At 45.9% G+C, this 27,115-nt stretch overlaps 1 long non-coding RNA gene and 1 pseudogene across 1 annotated transcript; both read left to right on the top strand.

Annotated features, from left to right (window-relative positions):
* The first annotated feature begins 1,127 nt into the window (after positions 1-1,127).
* Positions 1,128-3,389, top strand: LOC147988786 (uncharacterized; annotated as a pseudogene).
* An 80-nt stretch (positions 3,390-3,469) lies between these two features.
* Positions 3,470-7,218, top strand: LOC147988785 (uncharacterized). The gene is made up of 3 exons (XR_015617737.1): positions 3,470-3,760; positions 3,845-4,649; positions 5,272-7,218. It is a non-coding gene; the product is annotated as an uncharacterized LOC147988785 (long non-coding RNA).
* The last annotated feature ends 19,897 nt before the right edge of the window (positions 7,219-27,115 follow it).

Below are 27,115 nucleotides of genomic sequence, written 5' to 3'. Positions count from 1 at the left end.
ACACGCGTGCGGAATGTGACTTTGAATGTCTGAATGGAACAAATGCAGACATTCAGTGATGGATGACTATGTGGTTTACTGTGCACATGCAATGCAAAAGAGAGAACAAAGAAAGAATGGCATGAAATACAGAAGTACAGAACCTGAATATTCTGACGGATGAATATCTTTGAATGTCTAAATTTGTTCCATTGTCGCCTACACGCGTGTGGAATCGTCAGAGGCAGACGGCGGCGCAGGGGGCTGGGAGGGATACTCGTCCTGGGCGAGAATCGACGGTTATAGATAACGGGGTCAGAGGATGTACTTGAAAAAACAGGGCCGTCCTCGGCGGCGGCGGCGGCGGCGGAAGATTAAGCCCCGGGGTTACCTTCCTATGGATTGGGTCGCGGGCGTTGATGGCCGTCAGTGGCTGATCCAGGGAGGAGGCGCTGCCGTGGGGAGCGCCTATTCGACGGGGCGATGCTCGGGGCGCTGGGGCAGCAGAGGAGAGCAGGCGGCTGCGGCTGTGCGAGGGTCGGCGACGGCGGCGGCACGAGCGACAGGAGGGACGCCGGCGGCGCCACGATCGAGGGCAGGGTTGGCGGCGGCGCCTGTGCGAGGGGATTGAGGAGCCTAACAACAACGAAGGCTGTCCCAGGGATTGACTAGCGACTAGATTGACCTGCTAATTTACAACTCTATCCTTTTCACACAAAAAACTCCTTAAATCATTTCTTAGATCCGACGGTTAGAAAAAAATAGAGGCGGAGTTACACGAAATTACGAGTCGTAACTCGCCAATCACCGTAAAAGAGCTCATTAATGTAGTATAATTATTTAAAATAATCCCCTCTTCTATCTATACCTAATACCTAATCTCTATCTCTACCCCTAATAATAATATAATATAATATATATTTATTAATATTAATATATTTTTTATCTACTACCCCTATAAAAGCACGAGAGGGCGGAGAACCAAATCATCTGTACCGTCCAGTAAGAGTAATCCAACGATTCATAGCCCTCCTGTGTTTAGCACTAACCACGTTTTACTGTTCACCGAATTCCTCTGCTCATCGAAAACCGAAAAAAAATGGTGCCCACTTATGCTGCCCGCTCCGTGCCCACGATCGCTCCACGATCTCACGCACGCACGTCCTCCTTCCGCCTCCTCCACCCAACCTCTGTGTCGACGGGCTTCTTCCCGACGTCCTCTTGCTGCGCGGCGGCGATGTGGTCGAACTCGTCGGAGAGCTTCCTGGCGCGCTTCCTCCGCCGCTCCATGGCCTCTGCCCTGCTGCATCCTCCGCGCCGGGCACGAGGCAGAGGAGACAGGCGAAGGGGAAGTCCCTCCAGACTCGGCGCGAAGGGACGGTGCAGTCGGCGAGAATGCCGCGTAGGCGTCGGCGGCACCGATGAGGACATGGACGAGGGAGGTGGAGAGGATGACCCCCGCGCGTACCCGTCTCGCCCGCGGAAGTCCTTGGTCAGCGCGACGGGGAGGAAGACGCCAACGACGCTGTCGAGGAGGATTGGGAGCAGGGAGCCCTTCCTGAGCTGCGTCGCCACAGCCACGTCGCGCAAGATCCCTTCCTGCCCGGGCACTCTCCCCCGCTCCGGCGCGACAATCCCGCCCGAATGAGCGCCTTCCTCCGTCGTTGATCCGCGGGCCCGTCACGCTCATGGTGTGCTTGACGCGTCGCCTCCACACGCTGCACTGGTATGTGTCCGGCCCATACGAATTTTTGAATTTATCTGTCTGACTGGTTTGTAGTAATATTCAGGTTCGTCCATGTTGCAATGGCAGTTAATTGTATATATAGTTCTTCCCGTGTTCAATACCGATGGCTGCTACTATCTCCTTTTTGTTTTGCTAAAGGACCTCAGCCATTAAACATACAACCAGAGATACAAGGCACCCCATACAGTGTGAATGATTTACTCTAAGTTCTAAGCTATCAAAGGCGTTGGATTTTTTCTGAACATGGTTCAGAACGAAGAATGTACTGACATATAAGTGCAAAAGCTTACATCACTGAATGATATAAGTAAAAACAGATATGCAATGTATAGGAACACTGATATGAGTTTTAGATATGGAGTACGAAGATCCCCTGAAAGAATCACTTTTCTAAACCATGCAATTTTCTCACATTATGCCAGTAGAAGGAAGAGTTAAACACATCAACGCATATCTTTGGGTGCTATTTTCAGGTATTGGTACAATGATTGACTCTGCATGTCAATGTACATGGTATCCCTTTTTTGTCTGAAGATCATGTATACCACATGCTCTCCAAGTGATAACTTTCTTGTGCTTTTTCTTGCCACAGAAGGGCAGAATAAGTATGGATAAGGTGTTCTGTTTTTATTGAACAGCCCCTTTTTATAATTTTCATGCTAATTAATATGTCTTTGGTTTTCCCTCTATGAATCTCCATTGAACATCCTCTAATATTGCTGTCTCCAACTCTGAAAACTACAGGCCATGTTTGATTAAAGAGAAAAGTATACTTTTCGTCCCTTAACTTTTGTCCAAGTCTAGATTTGGCCCCTCATCTTTGAAACCGGACAACTTGCACCCCCAACTACTAAAACCGTACAAGATTCATCCGTGGTCTCGATTTTAAGCGGTTTTGGTGCTGGCTCACCCCGGTTTTGACCGGTGCTAACTTAAATACGTGTATATCTTTCAAATATGTGAATCTTTTGAATTCATGTACCTTTTCCAAATCTCTGTACTTTTCACGTTTGCGTAAAATTTCAAATTTACATACCTTTTTGAAATCCGCACTATTTTCAAATCCACGTACTTTTTCAAGTTCACATAATTTCCAAATCCGCATACTTTTTCTAGTTCGCGTATTTTTCTTAAATCCGCGTACTTTTTTCATGTTCGTGTACTGCTTTCAAATCCGTGTACTTTTTCAAATTCATGAACTTTTACAGAAAGTACGCAGAATTGAAAAAAAAGCACTTGAAAATGGTATGCAGACCTGAATAAAATAAACGGATTAGAAGAAAGTACGCGAATTTGAGTCAAAACACGGTCAAAACCGGCAAAAGTCAGCACCAAAACCGGTCAAAACCGTGTCCAGGGATGAACTTTGTCCGGTTTTAGTAGTTCAGGGTGCAAGTTGTCCGGTTTCGGAGTTGAGGGACCAAATCTAGACTCTGCCAAGAGTTGAGGGACGAAAAGTATACTTTTCTCTTGATTAAAATAGGAGCCTGAGCGATGGAGTATGAAGGCACCTTCGTACTGTATATTTGCATGGATGTATCAACATATTGGCATTCACATCAATCATGTATATTTTACAAGCAGATTTGTATGTTACATTCAGACTGAATTTTACCTTTCTCATGTGTAGACATATGAAGCATTGAAGCTGGAAGTCATGTGATCAAAGTATGTTATAGCTGTCTACTTTTGAAAATCATAGCATTTATCAGGTTGTTTTATGATTATTTCAGTTTGGGATGATTGGGTTGTCATCATGATTCATAAAAGGATAAGCACCAGCGACGAGTAACTGGGAAGGAGAGGCTGATACTTGAGATAGGTTCTACGATGATAATGGTGGTGGTAGCGGCTTGCAATTCGCATGGATGGGGTGGAGCATAGCATGGATTAATCTTCAAATCCTACTAGGGAGCGCTTCACCATGAATGGCTACGACGGCAGCAGAATGGAGGAGCTCAGTGTGTTCTGTAAGATATGGCTGTGTAGTATGTGGAGTGAAGATGCATCTACATCAGTTTCTTAGTTATTGAGGTGATTCTGATTTCCTAAAATATTATGTGCTCCACATACGTGATGGATTTATGCTTATTGCTTACATCTGGGATTCTATTTCAGGACAACTTTTCCTGGTGGCGCTACCGGTGCCCAAATATCTCATTTCTCTTGATTATATAGTGAATGCAATTACTTCGTTTCGCCCAAATTCCCCCAAAAAATTATATTTGAAAAGTTTGTTCTGATCAAATATGTTAAATATTGACACATACTCCCTCCGTCTGGAATTACTTGTCGCTCAAATGGATGTGCTAGATACATCTGTTTGAGCGACAAGTAATTGCGGACGGAGGGAGTATTTGACTATGCCTATTAATTTGTATTGCTCTTGCTGGGTAGGGATAAGTGTTATGAATTGTTGCTATTGTTGTGAGAAACATATATTGTTGAGCTTATAGATAAGCACATAGAAGATGCAAAATATAATATTGCGTATGTGTTGTTGTGCTAGATTATCTCGTGAAGGGCAAACCTAACAACGTTCAATGCAAAGTACTCCCTCCGTTCCGAATTACTCGTCGCAGGTATGGATGCATCTAGATGTACTTTAGTTCTAGATACATCCATTTCTGCGACGAGTAATTTGGAACGGAGGGAGTAGTGAATAAGGAGGAAGAGCTCAAGGGAACAAAGGGTAGAACAATATACGAATATACAAACTGACCTGTTAGGCGTGGCTTCACAAAAACTAAGGTCTAATTTTTTTGGATGATGCACATTAATGGAGTTTTTTGTTTATTCACTTCGTTCCAAGATATATCGCAAGACTTGCTTCGCTGGTGCCAAAGCTCATTAGCAGCAATGCAAAGCTTTTGATTGGAGCAAAGCTATACAACCAAGGAAATTGGATTTCCTTTCCGTCAATGTAAATATTTTACTGTTCCCGAATCTTTCTCCTGGCCTAATATATTTGCAGATGTCTATGTCTTTGTGATCTTCGTGGAGGCTGCTTATCTCACAGTTTTTTCTGTCTATCCCGCCTAGGAAAATAGATTGTACAGTATTAATTTAGTCGAACAACACGAGTAACATGCCTGCCTACTGTAGTTATTTTTGACTATCTGATCTGTTCACACATCATTACAAAGTTCCTTAAAACTACCTTTGTAGATATTTCAAACCAAGGTCTAGGAGTATTCAGCCAATCATACTTTCAAACCAGCAGAGAATGTGAAAGAAAGTATCTGTATTTAGGCTTACTAACTATTAACAAACAATGTGGTTCTCATATGAATGTGTGTAATTTTATTCTATTCATCAGTGTGTAAATCACAAGAGAACTGTGCAATGAGGTTCTTGTCATACTGATGAGAATAGTGTACTATTTCCTTTATTTTTTGCTCAATATTGAAGCACTGGACCCTTCTTGTTCTGTACTTCTGTGCAACAACTAACACTCTTTCTCGCCACTACGGCCGTGAAGCTTCAACCATATAGATGTGCTCGAGCTGCTTTATATCGCATAATGACCATTCTTCTGTTTGCAGCACATAGTCCCTTTGATGATTGGACTCAGCACCTTGGCCTGGTACCATGCACAACAGTCCCCATGGAATCTATCATCGCCTTAATGGCTATTAGAGCTGGTGTAGTGTGACGAAAGCAACGTCAATGAAGATAAGAAAGATTGCCGTCGAGGTTGTTGTGTAAGATTCTCTCATTGCTATGAACATTATGAAATAGATGCAAATGAAGCTGAATTGCAGCTTACAAGATTTTGATAAAGATATACATTTTATATTCAAAGAAGATATCTAATAAGTCCTATGTACTCAGTAGTTGCCTGTTGTACTGAATGTTCTGAAAATTTCAATTGATCAACACAGGAGTAATTGGTCTGATTTAAGAGATTAGCTTATTTTGTTCAAATATATTAAAGAGGTGAATGAGAAAATTTCTTGCTATCATTAGAACATGCGTTGCACATGCAAGCTTACTAGTTAATAATAAAGTGCCTACTGCTTTTGGTCGTACTAGCAAAAAAACCCGTGCATTGCAACGCGGAAAAAAATATGACACACCCCTATCCTGCTAAGCATGGCTCAGAACCCACCACAACTTCACTTCCTCTATTTGAACATGGCACTCCATTTAGAAATAGTAGCAAGTTCAAAACCATTCACGACCTCTCTTTCTTCTTCTCATTGTTTCTGGAACAGTTGTATTTCCGTTCTCATGATGGAAAGGGGGTAAGCCCGGTTCCAAAAAATCAAAATTATTCAGCCATATACTATCTGTTTAATTCCTGTAAAAATAAATTAACTATTGAAAAACCTAGGGAGAGCTATTTGAATGAAACTATCGGCATGCAGAAATACAACTTTCAGCAATGGTAATTGTAAGGGCATATTTATCCCTATGGTGTTTTGGTGATTGATGACAATGCATTTGCGGACTAATCGGGTGCTTTGAGTGTTTTCAGATATTCATTCTTCGGCACGGAACGATTATTTCCCCTCGGCGCTCTACTCAAGACGGTGTAGTTTCTTTCGTAACTTTGTTGGTGGACTAAGTTTCGTAGTAGTCACCGTATTATCAAGAGGGGATCTGCTTCGGTATGGTTTGGGTGGAATCAACACGTACACGTCCTCATCACACCCTCCGTTTCTTCCCGCCCCTATGGAGCTTTCTTTTCTTCTCTCTTCAACTTTTCCTGGACCCAGCGGTAGTACCGCGGCCCGCAGCGGTAGTACCGCTGAGGCTCACTAAGCGGCAGTACCGCTCCTCGGAGCGGTAGTACCGCTTGTTGGCCTCAGCAGCAGTACCCCTGCGGATCCGTGCTCCTACCGCCTCAACACAGTTGTTGGAGCGGTAGTTCGGCTGAAGTTCATTAAGGGGTAGTACCGCTCCTCGGAGCGGTAGTACCGCTTGCTGGGCTCAGCCGCAGTACCGCTATGGCTCCGTGGTCCTTCCGCTTCGATTCGAGTGCGCATTTTCTCGTGTCGGGTTTTACGGTACTAGCTGCGGCAGTAGTGGCGGTAGTGCTGCTTGTGAGCGGTAGTACCGCCCTGCCTCCGCGGTAGTACCGCTCTGGTCCCAGCCCCAGCCCCTTCTCTTCTAGCGCGGCAGTACCGCTGAGGGGGAGCGGTAGTACCGCTTGTGAGCGGTAGTACCGCCCTGTCTCCGCGGTAGTACTGCTCTCTGCGGGGCTGAGTGGGGGGGGTAACGGTTGGGTTGTTCCTCCCACTATAAAAGGGTGTCTTCTTTTCCCCTTTGACCTACCTCTTCCCCCAACCTTCATTATTGCCCAAGCACCATTTATTGCTCAAGCTCCATTGAATACCCCAAGCTTCCTCTTGCCCGATCTATCTCCCTAGCCAATCAAACTTGTTGATTTGCTCGGGAGTGATTGAGAAGGCACCGATCTACACTTCCACCAAGGAATTTTTGATTCCCCCACTCATCCTTAGCGGATCTTGTTACTCTTGGGTGTTTGAGCACCCTAGACGGTCGAGGTCACCTCGGAGCCATATTCCATTGTGGTGAAGCTTCGTGGTCTTGTTGGGAGCCTCCGATTAAGTTGTGGAGTTTGCCCCAACCTTGGTTGTAAAGGTTTGGTCGCCGCCTTCAAGGGCACCAATAGTGGAATCACGGCATCTCGCATTGTGTGAGGGCGTGAGGAGAATACGGTGGCCCTAGTGGCTTCTTGGGGAGCATTGTGCCTCCACACCGCTCCAACAGAGACGTACTTCCCTTCAAAAGGAAGGAACTTCGGTAACACATCCTCGTCTTCACCGGATCCACTCTTGGTTATTTCTTATCTTTACTTGTGAAAGCTCTTTAGTGTTTGTTCACTTTGCTTGCTTGTGTGCTTGTTGTTGTTGCATCATATAGGTTGTTCATCTAGTTGCACATCTAGACAACTTACTTTGATGCAAAGTTTAATTTGGTAAAGAAAAACTAAAATTGGTAGTTGCCTATTCACCCCCCCCCTTTAGTCAACCATATCGATCCTTTCAATTGGTATCAGAGCCTCGTCTCTTTATTAAGGACTTTATCGTCCAAAGAGTATGATTGATACCATAGACGGTGTGGAGGAACACTCCGGTGTGAATCCGATCTCGTCTACGGGCGATGGGGGAACTTCGGTCTCTCGTGAGGAGTTCAATGTAGCCTTAGAGACATTGAAAACCTCCATGACGACCGAAGTTGAAAACATGTTCACTAAATTTCTTGAGGGGCTTAAACTATCCACCGCACCGTTGAAAGTGGGGGATCCCACCAACAAGGTGTCGGATGCTATCCCCGATAAGGGGGAAGCTAGTAGTGAAAAGACTCCTTCTTCTAGTGGCAAGAATGGCACCGGCATCTTTGCCCATGTGGAACCACCACTTGTGTATGGTGGACCGGTTCCTTCTACTCATTTGAATCATGCCGGTCCTCCTCCTAAGATTGTGAAAAATGAGGATTTTGATTCTTGGGTTTACCGCTTTAAACGTCATTTAAATCATGTGAACACTAACCTTTGGAGAATCATTGAAGAAGGTTTCTACCCACATGATCCAAGCAACTTCACTCCTCGAGAAGCCGCGGACAATCAATTCAATGAGAATGCTCTCTTCATCATTCAAGATGCAATTCCACCCGAAGACCTACCTCATCTTCGTCCCTTCGCCTTGGCCAAAGATGCATGGCATTGTGTCGTGTCTCTCTACCGGGGAAGCGCAAGCATTCAACGCTCCAACTATGAAGTGGTACAAGATGAGGCCGATGAGTTTGCAATGAAGGAAGATGAAGAACCCCGTGAGCTTTATCGGAGAGTCACCAAACTCGTGGTCTCACTACGAGATCACGGGAGCAAGGACACGGATGACAATTGGATCAAGCGCAAATTCCTCAAGGCAATGATGCCCTATCACAAGGCCATGTCCTCCGTCATCCGCCAAAGACCGGACTTCCACACTTTGACCTCAAGCAAGGTGTTGGATGAGTTTGTGGCCATGAACATTTTGGACAAGACCGCCGACAATGCGGTGCTCCATTCTCAACGGGCAAAGAAGCCTAACCTTGCTTTAAAGGCAAGCTCACCGTGGAAGAAGAAGAAGAGGAAGAGGAGGAGAGCAACCCCGAAGATACAAAGTATGCATATCATGAACACATGGCACTTGCTTCAAGGCAATTTTGGAGCAAGAAAAACTCAAGGCCCAACTTTAGCAAAAACACCTCGAGTGGCACAAGGGGCAAGCAACGTGTAAGGACTTGCTACAATTGCGGCAACGTGAGTCATTTCGTTGCGGAATGCCCGTATGAGAAGAGGGAAGATAATGGTGGCAAACTCATCCGAAAGGACAAGGCCAAGTCGTTCCCCAACAAGAACAACTTCACCAAGAAAACTCCTCCCAAGGCCTTGGTTGTGCAAGAAGAGTACAATGAGGATGATGACGATGATGAAGATGATGAGTCGGTTGCCATGGCCTCCATCGCCATTGACACAACGTCACGAGTGTCTCTCTTCGACTCACCCAACGAGAGCATCAACGCCAAATGCCTCATGGCTAAAGCCACCAACAAGGTAACCTCCAACATCAAAACTACCATCATTAATCATCCTTCCCCATCGGATCGCATTAATGAAGTTGAGGGAGCTAATGTGGAGGCTAACGAGTTTGAGGCCTTTATGGGCAAACTCAAGGGAAAATCCAAGAAGCACTTCGTTGCTCTCTTGGAACAACTTGGTGAGGCCAATGACATGATCGAGGCTCACGAAGACACCATCTCGAAGATGGAAGGGCATAGTCGTGACTATGCCGATGAGATTTCGGATCTTTCCAATGCTCTTGAGGAAGAGCGTGGTCTTCGTTTGGCTCTTGAGGAGTCATACAACGTTGATCATGCTAAGTTAGACAAAGATTATGATCATGCCCTCGTTGTTTCTCGTGTGCTAAATTCCGAGAAGGCCAAACTCGGAGTTGATCTTGCTAGACTCAAAGAGGAGTTTGATATACTTGACAAGGCCCACAAGGCCTTGAAGGGTATTCACGCTAGTCTCAAGGAGTCTCATGATCAACTCCAAGTGAAGCTAACTAAGGAGAAAGCAACTTTTCCTCATATGGTTTTAATTGATAATGCAAATGCTACTAACCCGTGTTGTGAGCATATACATCTTGTTGAGGAAAATGCTAAGTTGAAGGAGCAACTTGAGAGAGGCCTTGCGACTTGCTTACAAGGCAAGAAGAACCTCAATGATCTCTTAATCAACCAAAAGGGAGGTGTGGCGAAGGAAGGGGTTGGGTACGTCCCCGACTCCAAAAACAAGAAGAAGAATGACAAGACCAAACGACCTCCTCCCCTCATGCAAACCTTTGTGAGGGCTGGAGAGAGTGTCCCCGAGGAGAAGAAGAAGAACAAAGTCAAGAAGGGCAATGTCACCTCACCCAACAAAGCCGGCGATTTTAATCCTTCTTATGTGTTGTGCCGTGCTAGTGATGGGCATGTTTATGCCAAATTTGTTGGTTCTTTTCATGAGTACATTGAATGGTCTATTTGGGTTCCTAAGACCCTTGTTACTAACATCAAAGGACCCATTACAAAATGGGTACCTAAAACCAAGTATTGATCTCTTGTAGGTGTTTGCTTCCGGTGGTGGATCATGGTTGCTCGATAGCGGAGCTACAAATCATATGACCGAAAGCAAGGACTTGGTGGTGGACGTGCACAAGGTTCCATCTATGCCCACCAATGTCGAGTGGGGTGACGCCTCATCTTCTAAAGTATTGGGACTTGGCAAGGTGGTCATCTCTCATGATCTCACGATCGAGAAGGTCATGCTTGTTGAGTCCCTTGCATACAATTTGCTTTCCGTTCGCCAACTTGCAATCATGGGCTTTGCCACTTTCTTTGATATCGATACCGTGGCCCTCTTGTGGAGCAAGACTCTTAAAGTAGCCTTTGTTGGGCATGTCGAGAACGGTCTATATGTGATTAACTTTTCGGAGCGACCCACTAAGACCGTGACATGCCTAATGGCTAAAGTTGATGTGGGATGGCTTTGGCATCGCCGTTTAGCCCATGTCAATATGAGATCTTTGCAAAGTCTCCTAAAGGGGGACCATGTCCGTGGACTAACGAATGTTAATTTTGCTAAAGATCGTGCTTGCAGTGCCTGTATCGAAGGAAAGCTACATGAGAAGGCTCACCCTCCCACGACTATCATTTATTCAAAGAGGCCTTTGGAGCTCCTTCACATGGATCTCTTTGGGCCTCCATCCTTCGATAGTCTTGGAGGTAGAAAGTATTCCTTGGTGATTGTGGATGACTACTCAAGGTACACGTGGGTGTATTTCTTCAAGAGGAAGAGCGAGACCCAACAAACCGTCATTGACTTTGCCAATGAAGCACAACGTCAACACAATGCAAAGATCTTGACAATAAGAAGTGACAACGGCACCGAGTTCAAGAACTACAACTTGGATGAATTTCTTAGTGATGAGGGAATCAAGCATCAATATTCCGCACCATACACCCCTTAACAAAACGGTGTTGCGGAGAGGAAGAACCGGACGTTGATGGATGCGGCAAGGACCATGATGGCGGAGTTCAAGTCTCCATACAACTTTTGGGCCGAAGCCATCAACACCGCGTGTCATGCATCAAATCGGCTCTACCTCCGCAAGGGTTTGAACAAGACTCCTTATGAGATACTCACCGGTAACAAGCCCAACCTCACGTATTTCCGGGTATTCGGGTGTAAGTGTTTCATTCTCAAGAAAGGTGTTCGGTTGTCTAAATTTGAGGCTAGAGCTTATGAGGGCATATTTGTTGGTTATGCTACAAACTCTCATGCTTACCGTGTCCTCAATAAATCCACGGGACTTATTGAGGAGACGTGTAACGTGGAGTTTGATGAGAATAACGGCTCCCAAGTGGAGCAAAGTGGCACTTGTGATATAGGTGGTGAAATTCCTCCTCAAGCCATAAGAAGAATGGGTGTTGGTTTCATCCTACCCATTGAGGAACCCCTTGTGGCCGTAGGAGAAGGACAATGCTCCACTCGAGTGGAGCCATCACCAACCCAAGGCCCACACGCTTCCGAAGAACAAAGTGAAGGCCCTCAACCTCATGAACAAGACCAAGGGCAAGATCATACTCAAGACGGTGTTGACACACCAAGTGATGCCCAAGGTCAAGTTCTCTCCTCCGAGCAAGTTCAAGACCAAGAACAAGTTCATGACGACGCTCAAGATGATCAAGTAACCGCTCCCCAACTCACCACCGAGGAGGAATTAGAGCGTCGTGCCGCCAAAGTTGCTTCCAAGCTCTCCACCAAGGATCATCTCATGACGAACGTGCTTGGAAGCTTAAGAAAGGGGGTAAGCACTCGTAGACAATTAGCAAATTATTGTGAGCATCACGCGTTTGTCTCTTGTGTGGAACCCCACAAGGTCTATGAGGCGCTAGAAGATCCGGATTGGCTCAATGCCATGCATGAAGAACTCAACAACTTCGAGCGCAACAAAGTGTGGAGATTGGTGCCAAGGCCAACGGGGACCCACAATGTCATTGGAACCAAGTGGATATTCAAGAACAAGCAAGATGCCCATGGGATTATCATTAGCAACAAGGCTCGTTTGGTAGCACAAGGCTACTCCCAAGTCGAGGGTATCGACTACGGTGAAACCTTTGCTCCTGTTGCTCGTCTTGAATCCATTCGCATGTTGATTGCATATGCTTCTCATCATAACTTTAAGTTACATCAAATGGATGTGAAGAGTGCTTTTCTTAATGGTCCCATTAATGAATTGGTGTACGTCAAGCAACCCCCCGGGTTCGAGGATCCCTACTTTCTCGATCATGTGTATCAACTCGATAAGGCACTCTATGGCCTTAAACAAGCCCCACGTGCGTGGTATGACCACCTTACCGAGTTGTTACAAGACCGTGGGTTTGAAGTTGGGATAATCGACCCCACTCTTTTTACTAAGAAGGTAAAAGGGGAGTTGTTTGTGTGCCAATTATATGTTGATGATATTATCTTTGGTTCTCCTAACAAAGCTTTCAATGAGGAATTTGCCGCTCTCATGACCTCAAAGTTCGAGATGTCCTCCATGGGGGAGTTGAAGTTCTTTCTAGGGTTCGAAGTGAAGCAAAGAAGAGAAGGAACCTTCATCAATCAATCCAAATACACTCAAGACATGCTCAAGAGATTCAAGCTAAGTGACGTCAAGCCGGCTTCCACCCCAATGCCCACCAAGTGCCAACTTGACCTAGATCCCAATGGTAAAGTGGTGGATCAAAAGGTATATCGCTCCATGATTGGTTCCCTGCTTTACCTTTGTGCATCTAGACCGGACATCATGTTGAGTGTGGGAATTTGTGCACGGTTTCAAGCCGCACCTAAGGAAAGTCACTATGTGGCAGTCAAACGAATCTTTCGATATTTGGCTCATACCCCAAACTTTGGCTTATGGTACCCAAGAGGATCAAACTTCAAGCTTGTAGGGTACTCGGATTCCGATTGGGCGGGGGACAAAGTGGATAGGAAGTCCACTTCCGGAGGATGCCAATTCCTTGGTTGCTCTTTGGTAAGTTGGTCTTTCAAAAAGCAAAGTTGTGTGTCTCTCTCGTCCACTGAAGCGGAGTATGTTGCTGCCGGTAGTTGTTGTGCACAACTCTTATGGATGAGGCAAACTTTAAAGGATTACGGTGTCACTTGTGACAAAGTGCCTCTTTGGTGTGACAATGAAAGTGCCATCAAGATTTCTCTCAACCCGGTGCAACACTTCAAGACGAAGCATATTGAGATTCGGTATCGCTTCATCCGGGATCACATTAGGCGAGGAGAGACCGAGCTCAACTATGTCAACACTCATGACAACCTTGCAGATATCTTCACGAAGCCCTTGGATGAAGCAAGATTTCGCGAGTTAAGGCATGAGCTAAATATCATTGATTCGAGCAATGTTGCTTGAACCCGTGCACACCCTACCATGCTCAATTTGTTGTCTAGTTTAGGTGTAGGCATGGACATAGGGGGAGTGTTGTTCTCTCAATGAACTCTCCCTCCCCCCATTATGCATAAATTGATCAAGTCTTTCACTTTAGCCATTGTTGATGGCACGTGTGCTTAAAAGACGAGTTTTGGTCATGGGCCCAAGGTTAAAATCTTCGCGGCGCCATACCTCTTGACTCCAACATAGGTGGTTTCGGCCACCGCCCTCTCTTGAAGAGGGGTTTCTTGGCCTCTTGCTGGTGTGTTCTTTTGCTTTTCGCTGCAGGTTTTTCTTTTTTTTTTTGAGCTAAGCCGTGTAGTCTAGTTGCCGCGGTGTGCTGGGCGGTACTGCCGCTGCTGGAGAGCGGTACTACCGCTGATAAGCGGTACTACCGCTGGTGATGGACGGTACTACCGTTGTAAGCGGTACTACCGCCACACCTGCGGTACTACCGCTTATGAGCGGTACTACCGCTCCCCAGCGCGGTACTACCGCTGCGGGGCGGGGCCAGGGGGTTTTATCGGGGCAGGGGGAGGTTTCTTCTCCCCCATACCCATTCGCTCGCCCCCTCGTGCCTCTCCCTCTCTCCTGCATCGTTCCGCCGCGGAAGGGCTCCGGTGGATCTCCTCCTCCGGAGCGTTCCTCTCCATTCCCTTCGGTGGAGTCGATCCCCACCTCGTCCTCTTGCCATGGATGCCGGTATTGCCTCCGTTCCTTCTCTTTTTGGTCTTGCTTTTAGTTCTTGTGCTTTAGGGGCAATGGTGGTTGCATCTCTAGATTTTTGGCTAAATCTAGGCTTGAGTTGGTTGGAGAAGGCAACTAGATCTTCTAGATTGATGGTTGGTAGGATTATTTTTGAATTTGTTAGGCCGGTAGTGCCGGATCTGTCCACGGTAGTAGAAAACCACTGTTTCACCGCCTCGTGCTATGAAACTGTTGTTTATCCGCCTCAAGTCATACCACCGCTCCCTTTGGAGCGGTACTACCGCTTGACCTAGAGCGGTACTACCGCTTCCTTTGGGGCGGTACTACCGCTTGGGGCGGTACTACCGCAGGTAGGTCATGGTACTACCGTTGCATGCCAATTTCCATCATTCTCCTACCTTCCCTTGATCTTTTTTTTGTTGTGTTTGTTGGCTTATGCTCGTTTCTTCTGGTTCTTTTGCGTCTTTTGTGTGTTTGGCTCCAGGTGATGACTTTTCCGAGCAGCAAGGTCGCCGTATCAACCCCGGGCGTGCCACCTCCAAGCGCTACCGGACCTCAGAGCCTGCCGGTGGTTCCTCGAGCACCCAACCGCCTCCAGCAAGTGCTTTTGCCAGTGTTCCTCCACCTCCTCAGCAATCTAAGCGAGCCGCCAACAAGCCAAAAGGGAAGACTGTGACTGAGATGACCAACAAGGAGTTTTGGGAGAAGCGTCGCCGCAACCCCTATGCGGAGGACCAAGAACCCACTTTGGTCAACCGCCCGTTCTGGAACCGTTTTCAGTTTGCCATCTACTTTGATGTGATCAAGGCCAAGAAGAATCTGTTTGTTGATGTTCGCTCCATTGACACTGATGCAATGGAGAAGGACCCAGAGTACTTTGGAGAAGCCCTTCAGATGTGCACTCAGCTGAACATTCTCAGGATCATGCAGTTCAACAAGGATTTCGATGCGGATTTGTTGGCTCAGTTCTTTGCCACCGTCCATCTTGGAACAGATGGCGACAGGACTCTGACTTGGATGACCAATGGCAAGCGGCTCTCTGTCAAGTGGGGGGCGTTCATGGAGTTACTTGATGTGGTGGATAACGGGCTTGAGACTCCTGTCGGTTTCCGTCCTCACCGCCATGTTACATCCACCCACAAGCAAGCCCTTTGGCCCTACTGCACTGTGAAGGTTCACCCTGTCACTAAGAAGAAGACCTATGAGCTGTGTCAGTATCTGGACATTCTTCATCGCATATTCCATGAGACTCTCTTCCCTCGCATTGGGAATCTGGATCAGGTCCACTCCTACCTCGTGGACATGCTCCTTTTCTGTCAGCATGAGAAGGAAGCAAACACTGGAGAGAGCCTGGATATCACTCATGTCATGTGGTCTGAACTTGTATCTGCCGTGTCTGAGCGCAAGTGTCCTATCTATGGTCCCTTCATCATGAGGCTCATTGAGAGGGCCTGGGCACAGACCTATCCCAGAGTACTGCTAGAAACTGCAGATCTGATTTCTCATGAGATCAAGCATCTGAGGAAGAAGGACAACTGGACAGCGCCTCACACAGGGGGTCCTTCTGCTACTGCTGCCACAGGGGGCCCGTCTGCTGCTGCTGCTGCCATGGGAACTGAGGGTGAGGCTGCTACTGATGCCCACGATGAGGACTTTGGCCACTCCAGTGCAGAACCATCATGGGCCCAGAAGCTCAAGCGCAAGATGAAGAAGCTCTTCTGCATGGAGTCCCATGGTCAGTACATGACTCATGTGGCGGAGAAGAATGCCAGGACGCGCCACAAGGAGATCATGCGCTAGCTAGGCGCCACTGTTGTCAGTGGGTCTGAGGGACAGATCACTGAAGAGGAGGACTGGATTCATCAGAACTGCCACTGGACCGACTCCGATGCCGAGCAGTTTTCTACCCACGATGAAGATGCGGAGATGTGATGATCACCTGGAGTCGTAGTGTCTCTCTCGGCCCCTTTTTGGTGTCTCGCTGCCAAAGGGGGAGAGAGTGTAGGGATTTGCTTGTTTCACGTCTTGTGTCGTGCTTTGTTTTAGTCTTGTGGTTTCTTGTGTGTTTCTCTTGGTTTGGTTTGTTGAGAGACCTAAGTTCCCGTCATATGGTGTAAGACATATGTTACCTTAGTTATCTTATCTATGTTTATGCACCTAGGTATCTTATAGCTTGCTTGCTTATCCTATCATATATGTTGTTCTCATATATCTTGCTTAGGTTGTTGGTCTCTAAAATATAGGGGGAGCCGTGATCCTAGTATGTGTGTCGTGCAGTCCAGAGCACTCATCTAGTTTGCACACATCTAGGGGGAGCCTGTCTATATTTTAGAGGCGTGAGCTCACTTGCATTCTATGTCATTACTCTTTTCTGTGCAAATCCCGTATTGTCATCAATCCACCAAAAAGGGGAAGATTGTAAGGGCATATTTATCCCTACGGTGTTTTGGTGATTGATGACAATGCATTTGCGGACTAATCGGGTGCTTTGAGTGTTTTCAGATATTCATTCTTCGGCACGGAACGATTATTTCCCCTCGGCGCTCTACTCAAGACGGTGTAGTTTCTTTCGTAACTTTGTTGGTGGACTAAGTTTCGTAGTAGTCACCGTACTATCAAGAGGGGATCTGCTTCGGTATGGTTTGGGTGGAATCAACACGTACACGTCCTCATCACACCCTCCGTTTCTTCCCACCCCTATGGAGCTTTCTTTTCTTCTCTCTTCAACTTTTCCTGGACCCAGCGGTAGTACCGCGGCCCGCAGCGGTAGTACCGCTGAAGCTCAGTAAGCGGCAGTACCGCTCCTCGGAGCGGTAGTACCGCTTGTTGGCCTCAGCAGCAGTACCCCTGCGGATCCGTGCTCCTACCGCCTCAACACAGTTGTTGGAGCGGTAGTTCGGCTGAAGTTCATTAAGCGGTAGTACCGCTCCTCGGAGCGGTAGTACCGCTTGTTGGGCTCAGCCGCAGTACCGCTATGGCTCTGTGGTCCTTCCGCTTCGATTCGAGTGCGCATTTTCTCGTGTCGGGTTTTACGGTACTAGCTGCGGCAGTAGTGGCGGTAGTGCTGCTTGTGAGCGGTAGTACCGCCCTGCCTCCGCGGTAGTACCGCTCTGGTCCCAGCCCCAGCCCCTTCTCTTCTAGCGCGGCAGTACCGCTGAGGGGGAGCGGTAGTACCGCCCTGTCTCCGCGGTAGTACCGCTCTCTGCGGGGCTGAGTGGGGGGTAACGGTTGGGTTGTTCCTCCCACTATAAAAGGGTGTCTTCTTTTCCCCTTTGACCTACCTCTTCCCCCAACCTTCATTATTGCCCAAGCACCATTTATTGCTCAAGCTCCATTGAATACCCCAAGCTTCCTCTTGCCCGATCTATCTTCCTAGCCAATCAAACTTGTTGATTTGCTCGGGAGTGATTGAGAAGGCACCGATCTACACTTCCACCAAGGGATTTTTGATTCCCCCACTCATCCTTAGCGGATCTTGTTACTCTTGGGTGTTTGAGCACCCTAGACGGTCGAGGTCACCTCGGAGCCATATTCCATTGTGGTGAAGCTTCGTGGTCTTGTTGGGAGCCTCCGATTAAGTTGTGGAGTTTGCCCCAACCTTGGTTGTAAAGGTTCGGTCGCCGCCTTCAAGGGCACCAATAGTGGAATCACGGCATCTCGCATTGTGTGAGGGCGTGAGGAGAATACGGTGGCCCTAGTGGCTTCTTGGGGAGCATTGTGCCTCCACACCGCTCCAACGGAGACGTACTTCCCTTCAAAAGGAAGGAACTTCGGTAACACATCCTCGTCTTCACCGGATCCACTCTTGGTTATTTCTTATCTTTACTTGTGAAAGCTCTTTAGTGTTTGTTCACTTTGCTTGCTTGTGTGCTTGTTGTTGTTGCATCATATAGGTTGTTCATCTAGTTGCACATCTAGACAACTTACTTTGATGCAAAGTTTAATTTGGTAAAGAAAAGCTAAAATTGGTAGTTGCCTATTCACCCCCCCCCCCCCCCCCCCCTCTAGTCAACCATATCGATCCTTTCAGTAATAAATAGAATGACCTAGACGCATGCCAAGCAATGTGAAAAATGTCATTCACCATATGATATCAATACAGTGGAACATATAAGTACGTTCCTTTTCAAAACTTAGCACAAGGAACCAAATCATCCAGTTAGTCGATTCACTTGAAATCAATCCACATACTTGTCATGTCGCAGAACTAAGTAATTAGCAGTTTAGCATTCGCAGATATTGTTGTATTTTCTTGTTAGGAAAAGCAATATGATTCAGCAGCTGATACTGTAAGAGACGCGGATAGGATGCAACACACTTGTATTTGATTCATGTCAGTACATACATACTGTGTATAGGGGAGGCTGGAAGGTGCAAGTCTAGCTCCTGGATAAACAAGGAGAGACTGTTACAATGTGCAATGCTATGGTTAGAGTAAATCAGTTACTTTGGCGGATAGTGGAACTACATATCAGTAGCGAATGCAACCAAGAGAAATCATGTGTGCATTTGTGTAGCAGAATTTCCTCACTCGCGCCCCTGGAGATGCAGCTATCGGTCTCGGCCGTAGTAGGCTCCCCACCCAACGCACTGGATGTGACTGGTTCTCCAACCCAAGAAACCTCTTGTGGGCATGAGTTTTCGGGGTAAAACACTCATCTTTACTGCAAGTTGTATGCCACGCACATAGTGGACGAGCCCATCTTGTTTCTGACCCCTGTCATTCCCATCAGCAAAGGATCAAGGCCCACGCTTACTCCTCTCTCTCCCTTTCTCGTGTGCTTGAACCGAAGTCATTGCTACTACTCGACTCAACAAAAGACGTACGTTTGATGCTTGAGGGAGCTCCGGAGAGCAATATATTTGCACGTGCTAGTTAGGAGATGTTGGTAGGAGTATTAATATCCCGAACATTGGTATTTGCAGGGGACCACAAAAGGATTTTGCTCTTCCGTATTGGACCTAAAAGATGTGCCGCATATAAGTTTGCGACATGCATTAATCATGCACGTACATTTTCTTTTGTGGGGAACTTTGCACGTGCATGACCTGCTCTTGTCATATCCAAACAACAAGGAACGAACATAGTAACATGCTTGTGTGCAGATGATATTTTTCATGAGAATAAACTGATTATTGATAAAAAAAAAGGAAAAGAAATGCATGGAAACACCCTCAATATCTGCATCGAGTGATGTACACAACCTTTACAAATGGTTTATTGACTAAAGTGAAGCATATATAAAGTACATACAACACAATAAGCACACACATGGGCCCTGCATAGTAAGAAACTTAGGATGCACACAAGCAATACCACACACGCGGGAAAACATGCTGGCAAAGAGCAAAGTCATACGAGACCAAACCTATACCTAAGCGAAGAATAAGAAAATTCACCAGAGTGGTCATTACAATGATCGACAAACTACAACAATGACCATATCCGCCTCAATCCTCTTTGACACAGCAAGAACAACGTCATTCTTCAAAAACAAGGCCTTCGGGAAGGAACGACACTCAAACGTACGTCATTGTCACCTAATCCAACCACCAGAGGTCCTTCTTGGATTTCACCCTAAAAACAAGTACGAGCATATCCAAGTAATGCCTTCAACAAGGTAACGACACAAAAATATGACCTCTTCCTAGTGAGGGCTCCTCGAATGTTATTTATGGCTGAAACTTTGCAAAATATCAAAAGTTTGGTCATGTTTGATCCCCTGAAGTTTCAGTTTTTTTTTAATTTACTGTTTATAGAGGGTGTATGGGCACCAGGTGTTGAAAGTCCAGTCTCATACTAAATCTGTCTAGAGCCGAGCATGTCACCATGTATGTGAACTAAAGCAAATAAAAAACACTAAGAAAATGGACCTGGTTGCAGGCTTAGAAGAACAAGTGTTACATGACAGACTGGAGGAAGCAAATTGGTTGCAAGATATTAGAGTTTCTGTGGTGCTGCAATGACATATTTTTTTCGATAAATGATGTTTTTTTATTGACTCATAGTGTAGCATCAAGCATATACATGCAACGACAGATACATAGCACGAAATGGAGGTATCAATGACAGCAACAGGTGGATGGTAGCGAGATGTAGGACTACATGCTAGGTCGATGGTTGGGCCACTTGATCTGATCTGACCCCTCTTGTTAATTGTATTTCTTTTTTCCAAAATATTAATGAAAACGGAAAAACCTTGGTTGCTTATTCTTGAAAAGCAATTGGCAGTATATCCTTGGACTTACTATATAAAGATATATAAGGGCAAATCGAGCGTTAGAACGGCAGAGCAAGAGTGAAGCATTTGTTTCTCCGGTGGGTGCAGCGGTTGCCGGTCGTCTTCTCTTCGTCGATTTGCCGGTGTTGGCATTTGTTTCTCTTTCCTTTCTTTTATTTTTTCTTTTGAGCTTGTTTGTCTTGCAGCCCCAGCGAGCTAGATGTATCGAATGGTTGCTTTATAATATAAAGCGGAGGAAACCCTTTATCGTTAGAACGGCAGAGCAAGAGTCAAGCTCCCCATTCCCGTCGCCGGCGCGACACCATCCGGAGTCCACTGTCCTATGTCATCGTTGGTGCTCCATGGGCACCAACGGATATGGGAACGAAGGAAAGGGGATGGGGTCACCATAAATCCGAGCGAGCAGTCGCATAAGGAGAGAGAGACTATTGGCATTTTTTCATATTTATCTCTTCCATCATTTATTGTTTTTATTTTCTCGAGGTCTATTACATGCATTTAGGCAATCAAGAGATTCTCACCTATAAGCAGTTTAATCGTAATCCAAGAGTTACATGAAATTTATGTCTAACTTTAGATACGATAGGGCTAAAGTTCCAATGTTTAAAATGTATAACTAAATTTTCATTTGACAAATTCTTTTATTCTTGGAAAATTAAAATGAAATATCAATTCCAATTAGAACAAGCAATATATCTCCAGACGGCTCGAGTCCATCATCCAACATGGGAGACGATTGATTATTGCCAGCATCAATATCGATCATGATATACACTATCCGGCGGTTGGCTTTCAACGTGCATGCATACCGGGCTGAAAAATATCCGCCATGATCGATTGGTGGTGATCAGTGGCGGCGTCGGGAGAATTCCCCAGGCCATGGCCCGGCAAATAAAAAAACAGTGCCAAACAGTGCATACATGCTATAGTCACGAGCAAATTCGAGGCAATTCCCCAGGCCATGGCCCGGCCTGCCTGTGGTAATAATCAATCGTCTGAGTGATGGCATGATCGTGATGGCATGGCACCCAACGTTCGAGTGTACGTGCCCACTACCCTACTTGAGTGCACCCATACAAGGCAGCGTGCATGTCGGTCTCGGTTGTAGATTTCCCGTAATAGGAGTAACATAGATAGTAACATCACACATACCTAGATAAAGTAGATGATGTGACAAGTAATAAATGAAGAAAGAGAAAAAAAACAGTAACATAGCTACTCCCTTCGTCCGGGTTTATTAGGCCTAAAGACAACTTCTCTTAGACCAAGACACATACTAATTTGCTCACATTAATTCTTCTATTTCACTCCCAATGCACTCTCTCACATGCATGCAGCCAATGAAAAAGCACGCATGAAGTGTATTAAGTTTCCAACCATGGCACCAACAACAATGGCTTTCAATGCAACCAATGAAATGGTTGCGTGCATGCACCTTTCCAAAGCAGGGCCTTATAAAAGGGGACATGGTTGTGTTGCTGAGAGGCCTAATAAACCCGGACGGAGGGAGTAGTTACTAGTAGTATGAGTAACATCACATATATCAAGGCAAGACGTGTCTATAGCCTAATAAATAAAGTGTTGCATGTTACCACACATATGTTACTCCCCACTATAGAGGTAGTAACATGGGCTAGTAACCTGGGCATGTTAGTAGTCTATGTTACTATCCATTGTGGCTAGTCGTAGTAGGCTTCCCACCCAACACACTGGATGTGACTGGTCCTCCAACCCAAGAAACCTCTTGTGGGCATGAGTTTCTGGGGTAAAACACTCATCTTTACTGCAAGTTGTATGCCACACACATAGTGGACAAGCCTATCTTGTTTCTGACCCGTGTCATTCCCATCAACAAAGGATCAAGGCCCACGCTTACTCCTCTCTCTCTCTTTCTCGTGTACTTGAACCGAAGTGATCACTACTACTCGACTCAACAAAAGACGTACGTTTGATGCTTGAGGGTGCTGCGGAGAACAATATATTTCCACGTGCATTGGTATTTGCAGGGGACCACAAAAGGATTTTGCTCTTCCGTAAGTTTGTGACATGCATTAATCATGCATGTATATTTTCTTTTGTGGGGAACTTTGCACGTGCATGACTTGCCCTTCTCATATCCAAACAACAAGGAACAAACACAGTAACATGCTTGTGTGCAGATGATATTTTTCATGAGAACAAACTGATTATTGGTAAAAAAGAAATGCATGGAAAAACCCTCAGTATCTGCATCGAGTGATGTGCACAACCTTTACAAATGGTTTGTTGACTAAAGTTAAGCGTAAAGTACATACTACAAACACAATAAGCACATACATGGCTCTGCATAGTAAGAAACTTAGGATGCACACAACCAACACCACACATGTCAGAAAACATGCCGTCAAAGAGCAAAGTCATACGAGACCAAAACTATACCTAAGCGAGGAATAAGAAAATTCACCAGAGCGATCATTACAATGATCGACAAACTACAACAATGACCATATCCCGCCCCAATCCTCTTTGACACAGCAAGGACAATGTTATTCTTCAAAAGCAAGGCCTTCGGGAAGGAACGACACTTAAACGTCGTCGTCACCTAATCCAACCACCAGAGGCCATTCTTGGTTTTCACCCTAAAAACAAGTCCGAGCATATCCGAGTAATGCCTTCAACAAGGTAACAACACAAAAATATCACCTCTCCCTGGTGAGGGCTCCTGGAATGTTATTTATGGCTGAAATTTTGCAAGAATATCAAAAGTTTGGTCATGTTTGATGCCCTGAAGTTTTAGTTTTTTTTTTATTTACTGTTTATAGAGGGTGTATGGGCACCAGGTGTTTAAAGTCCAGTCTCATACTAAATCTGTCTTGAGCCGAGCATGTCACGATGTATGTGAACTAAAGCAAATAAAAAACTAAGAAAATGGACCTGATTGCAGGCTTAGAAGAACAAGTGATACATGACAGACTGGAGAGGAAGCAAATTGGTTGCAAGATATTAGAGTTTTTGTGGTGCTAATGATGCTTTTTATTGACTCATAGTGTAGCATCAAGCATATACATGCAACGACGGATGCATAGGACGAAATGGAGGTATCAATGGAGGTATCAATGGCAGAAACAGGTGGATGGTAGCGAGATGTAGGACTACATGCTAGGTGGATGGTTGGGCCACTTGATCTGATATGACCCTTCTTGTTAATTGTAGTTCTTTTTTCAAAATATTAATGAAAACGGAAAAACCTTGGTTGCTTATTCTTGAAAAGCAATTGGCAGTATATCCTTGGACTTACTATATAAAGATATATAAGGGCAAATCGAGCGTTAGAACGGCAAAGCAATAGTCAGGCATTTCTTTCTCCGGTGGGTGCAGCGGTTGCTGGTCTTCTTCTCTTTGTCGATCTGCCGGTGTCGGCATTTGTTTCTCTTTTCTTTCTTTTATTTTTCCTTTTGGGCTTGTTTGTGTTGTGGCCCCAGCGAGTTAGATGTATCGGATGGTTGTTTTATAATATAAAGCGAAGGAAAACCCTTTATCGTCAGAACGGCAGAGCAACAGCCAAGCTCCCCATTCCCGGCGCCGGCGCCACACCATCCGGAGTCCGCTGTCCTATGTCGTCGTTGGTGAGACTATTGACGATTTTCATCACTTCTGCTTCGGTACACCCCCCCCCCCATAGACACATCAATGGCTAAGATTAGCCCATACCCCTTCGTAATAAAGGGTAGGATGGTCATTTCTGAAAATACATCACCTGTGATGGACCTCGGCCGAGCCAGCCACTTGTTATTTCAACGTTCAACGTGCAACTCAAAATCTTGAGATAAAAGAGAAGCACGGATGTTTTTTAGATATTCTTGAATAGAAGATTATGGGAAAAAATGGGACCATTCCAAGGATGTTCGCATTATGAAAAAAGTGTTCGAAAATGGGGCCATTCCACTGTTATAAACACCGCCTACCCACCGGCCGTCCACGCACCCGACCCCTGCTTCTTCTCTCCCCCGTCGCCGACCGCTTCTACTCCACCCTGCCGCTGCTCTCTTCTCTCTCCCTTTCGCCGACGATGTCATCCAATGGCGCGGGCAGCAGCTCCGGCAGCGGCAGTCCTCTGGTGGGTAGTGCCTGGCCGTCGAGCTTGGGCACGCCTGAGATGGAGGAGCTCATCCGTTTCGGCCTCACGGTGCCGTCGGTCAGCCGTCTCTGGCAGGAGTTCAAAATCACCGCCGACGGGTACCCGACGAGGGGCCCCGATGCAACGCCAAAGGAGTGTCGCCGCCACATCGGCGGCCAGTGGAACAATGTCGGCTGCCATCGCTTTCGGGACGGCAAGAACTACTGGGCCGTCGTGGGCGAGCTACGGCGGGCGGCTACAGGATCTTCGTCGGCCCCGCGTCGCCCAGCGAGGCGCGCCGAACGCCGCGCTCCGGCACCCCTGCCCCCCCCCCCCCGATTGGAGCAAGTTGTGCTCCGGAAAGACGACGACCCCGACGACACCCCGGGCTACCTCATTGCCTTACGGACGCCGCAGGCAGAGGTGTGCGGCGGCGAGGGAGGCCGCGCAGATAGCGGCGACGTTGGAGGCGGCGGGCACATTAGAGGCAGAGGCAGCGGCGACGGAGGAGGAGGAGGGGATGGCATCGACTAGGCCGCCGCCGCCCAGAGCAGCGACGACGGCGACGGCGGTGCGAGCGAGATCATCAAAATTTCGTAAAATATGTTTGAATGAAATTTCATAATGTTTCATTAATTTTTGTTATGTTTCAATGTAATTTAGATGCAAAAATAATTACAAAAATATTTAGATTACGTTTTAAAATTTAGAATTTTATTTATTAGAAAATTTAAAAAATATATATTTAAAAATATATTTCACAGACAAGGATTTTTTCTTTTGAAAAAACTCCAACGGCACCGACGGGCTGGCTTAGTGGATGCGAATTATAAAATTTAAAAAATAAGGTTCACAACTTTTTTTTGCCAGCTAATGGGCCTGCCCATTGGAGCACTCCATGCAAAATTTGAACAAATTTGAAGACGGAACGCACGTTGCATCACGCCCGACCACTATTTTAGGGTTTTTTTCGCCGAGAAAACCCTAAAATATGCATACAATGTCAAAAATCATTGCAACTTGGCACCGATGCTTGCCATGGTGATTGTAGCGTGTGGAAAAAAAAATTGAGCCCATTCGGTGGATGTGAGAAAAGAAGATGTAACAGACGAACCCTTCCGCCCTAACCGAAACCCTCCGTTCTATAACAAGTACCGGTATACATTCATAAAATTTACCCAACTTTTGCCAGCTAGTAGGCATGCCCATTTGATCACTCCATGCAAAAATTAAACGAATTTGGAGACCGAACGCACGTCGCATCACGTCCGACAACTATTTTAGTGGGTTTTTGCCGAGAAAAAACCCTAGAAAATGCATACAGTGTAAAAAAAATCATTGAAACTTAGCACCGATGCTTGCCATGGTGATTGTAGCGTGTGGAAAAAATTTAAGCCCGTTCGGTGGATGTGAGAAAAGAAGTTGTACCAGACGAACCCTTCCGCCCTAACCGAAACCTTCCGTTCTACAGCAAGTACCGGTGGACATTCATAAAATTTACCCAACTTTTGCCAGCTAGTGGGCATGCCCATTGGATCACCCCATGCAAAAATTGAAAAAATTTGAAGATCGAACGCACGTTGTGTCACGTCCGGCCACTATTTTAGGGGGGTTTTGCCGAGAAAACCCTAGAAAATGCATAAAGTGTAAGAAAATCATTGAAACTTGGCACCAATGCCTGCCATGGTGAGCATGTGGAAATTTTTTGAACCCGTTCGGTGGATGTGAGAAAAGAAGTTGTACCAGACAAACCCTTCCGTCCTAACCAAAATCCCTTTGTTCTACAGCAAGTACCGGTGTACATTCATAAAATTTACTCAACTTCTGCCAGCTAGTGGGCATGCCCATTGGAGCACTCCACGCAAAATTTGAACGAATTTGGATACCGAACGCACGTTGTGTCACGTCCGACCACTATTTCAGGGTTTTTTTCGCCGGGAAAAACCCTAGAAAATGCATACAGTGTCAAAAATCATTGACATTTGGACCAAACGGGTTATGAAAAAAATTATCGGATTTGAAAAAAAAACTTCACGGATTTTGTAAAAAGGTTCTCGGGTTTGAAATATGTTCATTGATTTTAACCAATAAGTTTATGGATTTGAAAAAAGTTCATCAATCTTGAAAAAATATTCACGGATTTGAAAAAGATCAATTTGGAAAAAAAATCGGATTTGGAAATAGTTCATCAATTTCAAAGAAAAAAATCACGGGCTTGAGAAAAGTTCACAGATTCCTAAAAAATTTACGAATTAAAAAAAGTTCACTCAAAAATTTGCGAAATACTAAAAAAATTTCACGTATTTGAAAAAGAATTGACTAGATAGTTAGCAAAAAAACTGAATAAAAGTTCATGGAT

Source organism: Triticum urartu, chromosome 1A (genome assembly GCF_056163025.1).
Source record: "Triticum urartu cultivar PI428250 chromosome 1A, HENAU_Tu73, whole genome shotgun sequence".
NCBI lineage: Eukaryota > Viridiplantae > Streptophyta > Magnoliopsida > Poales > Poaceae > Triticum > Triticum urartu.
The sequence above is the reverse complement of the archived record's forward strand: the minus strand, read 5'-3'. Positions and strand labels throughout refer to the sequence as shown.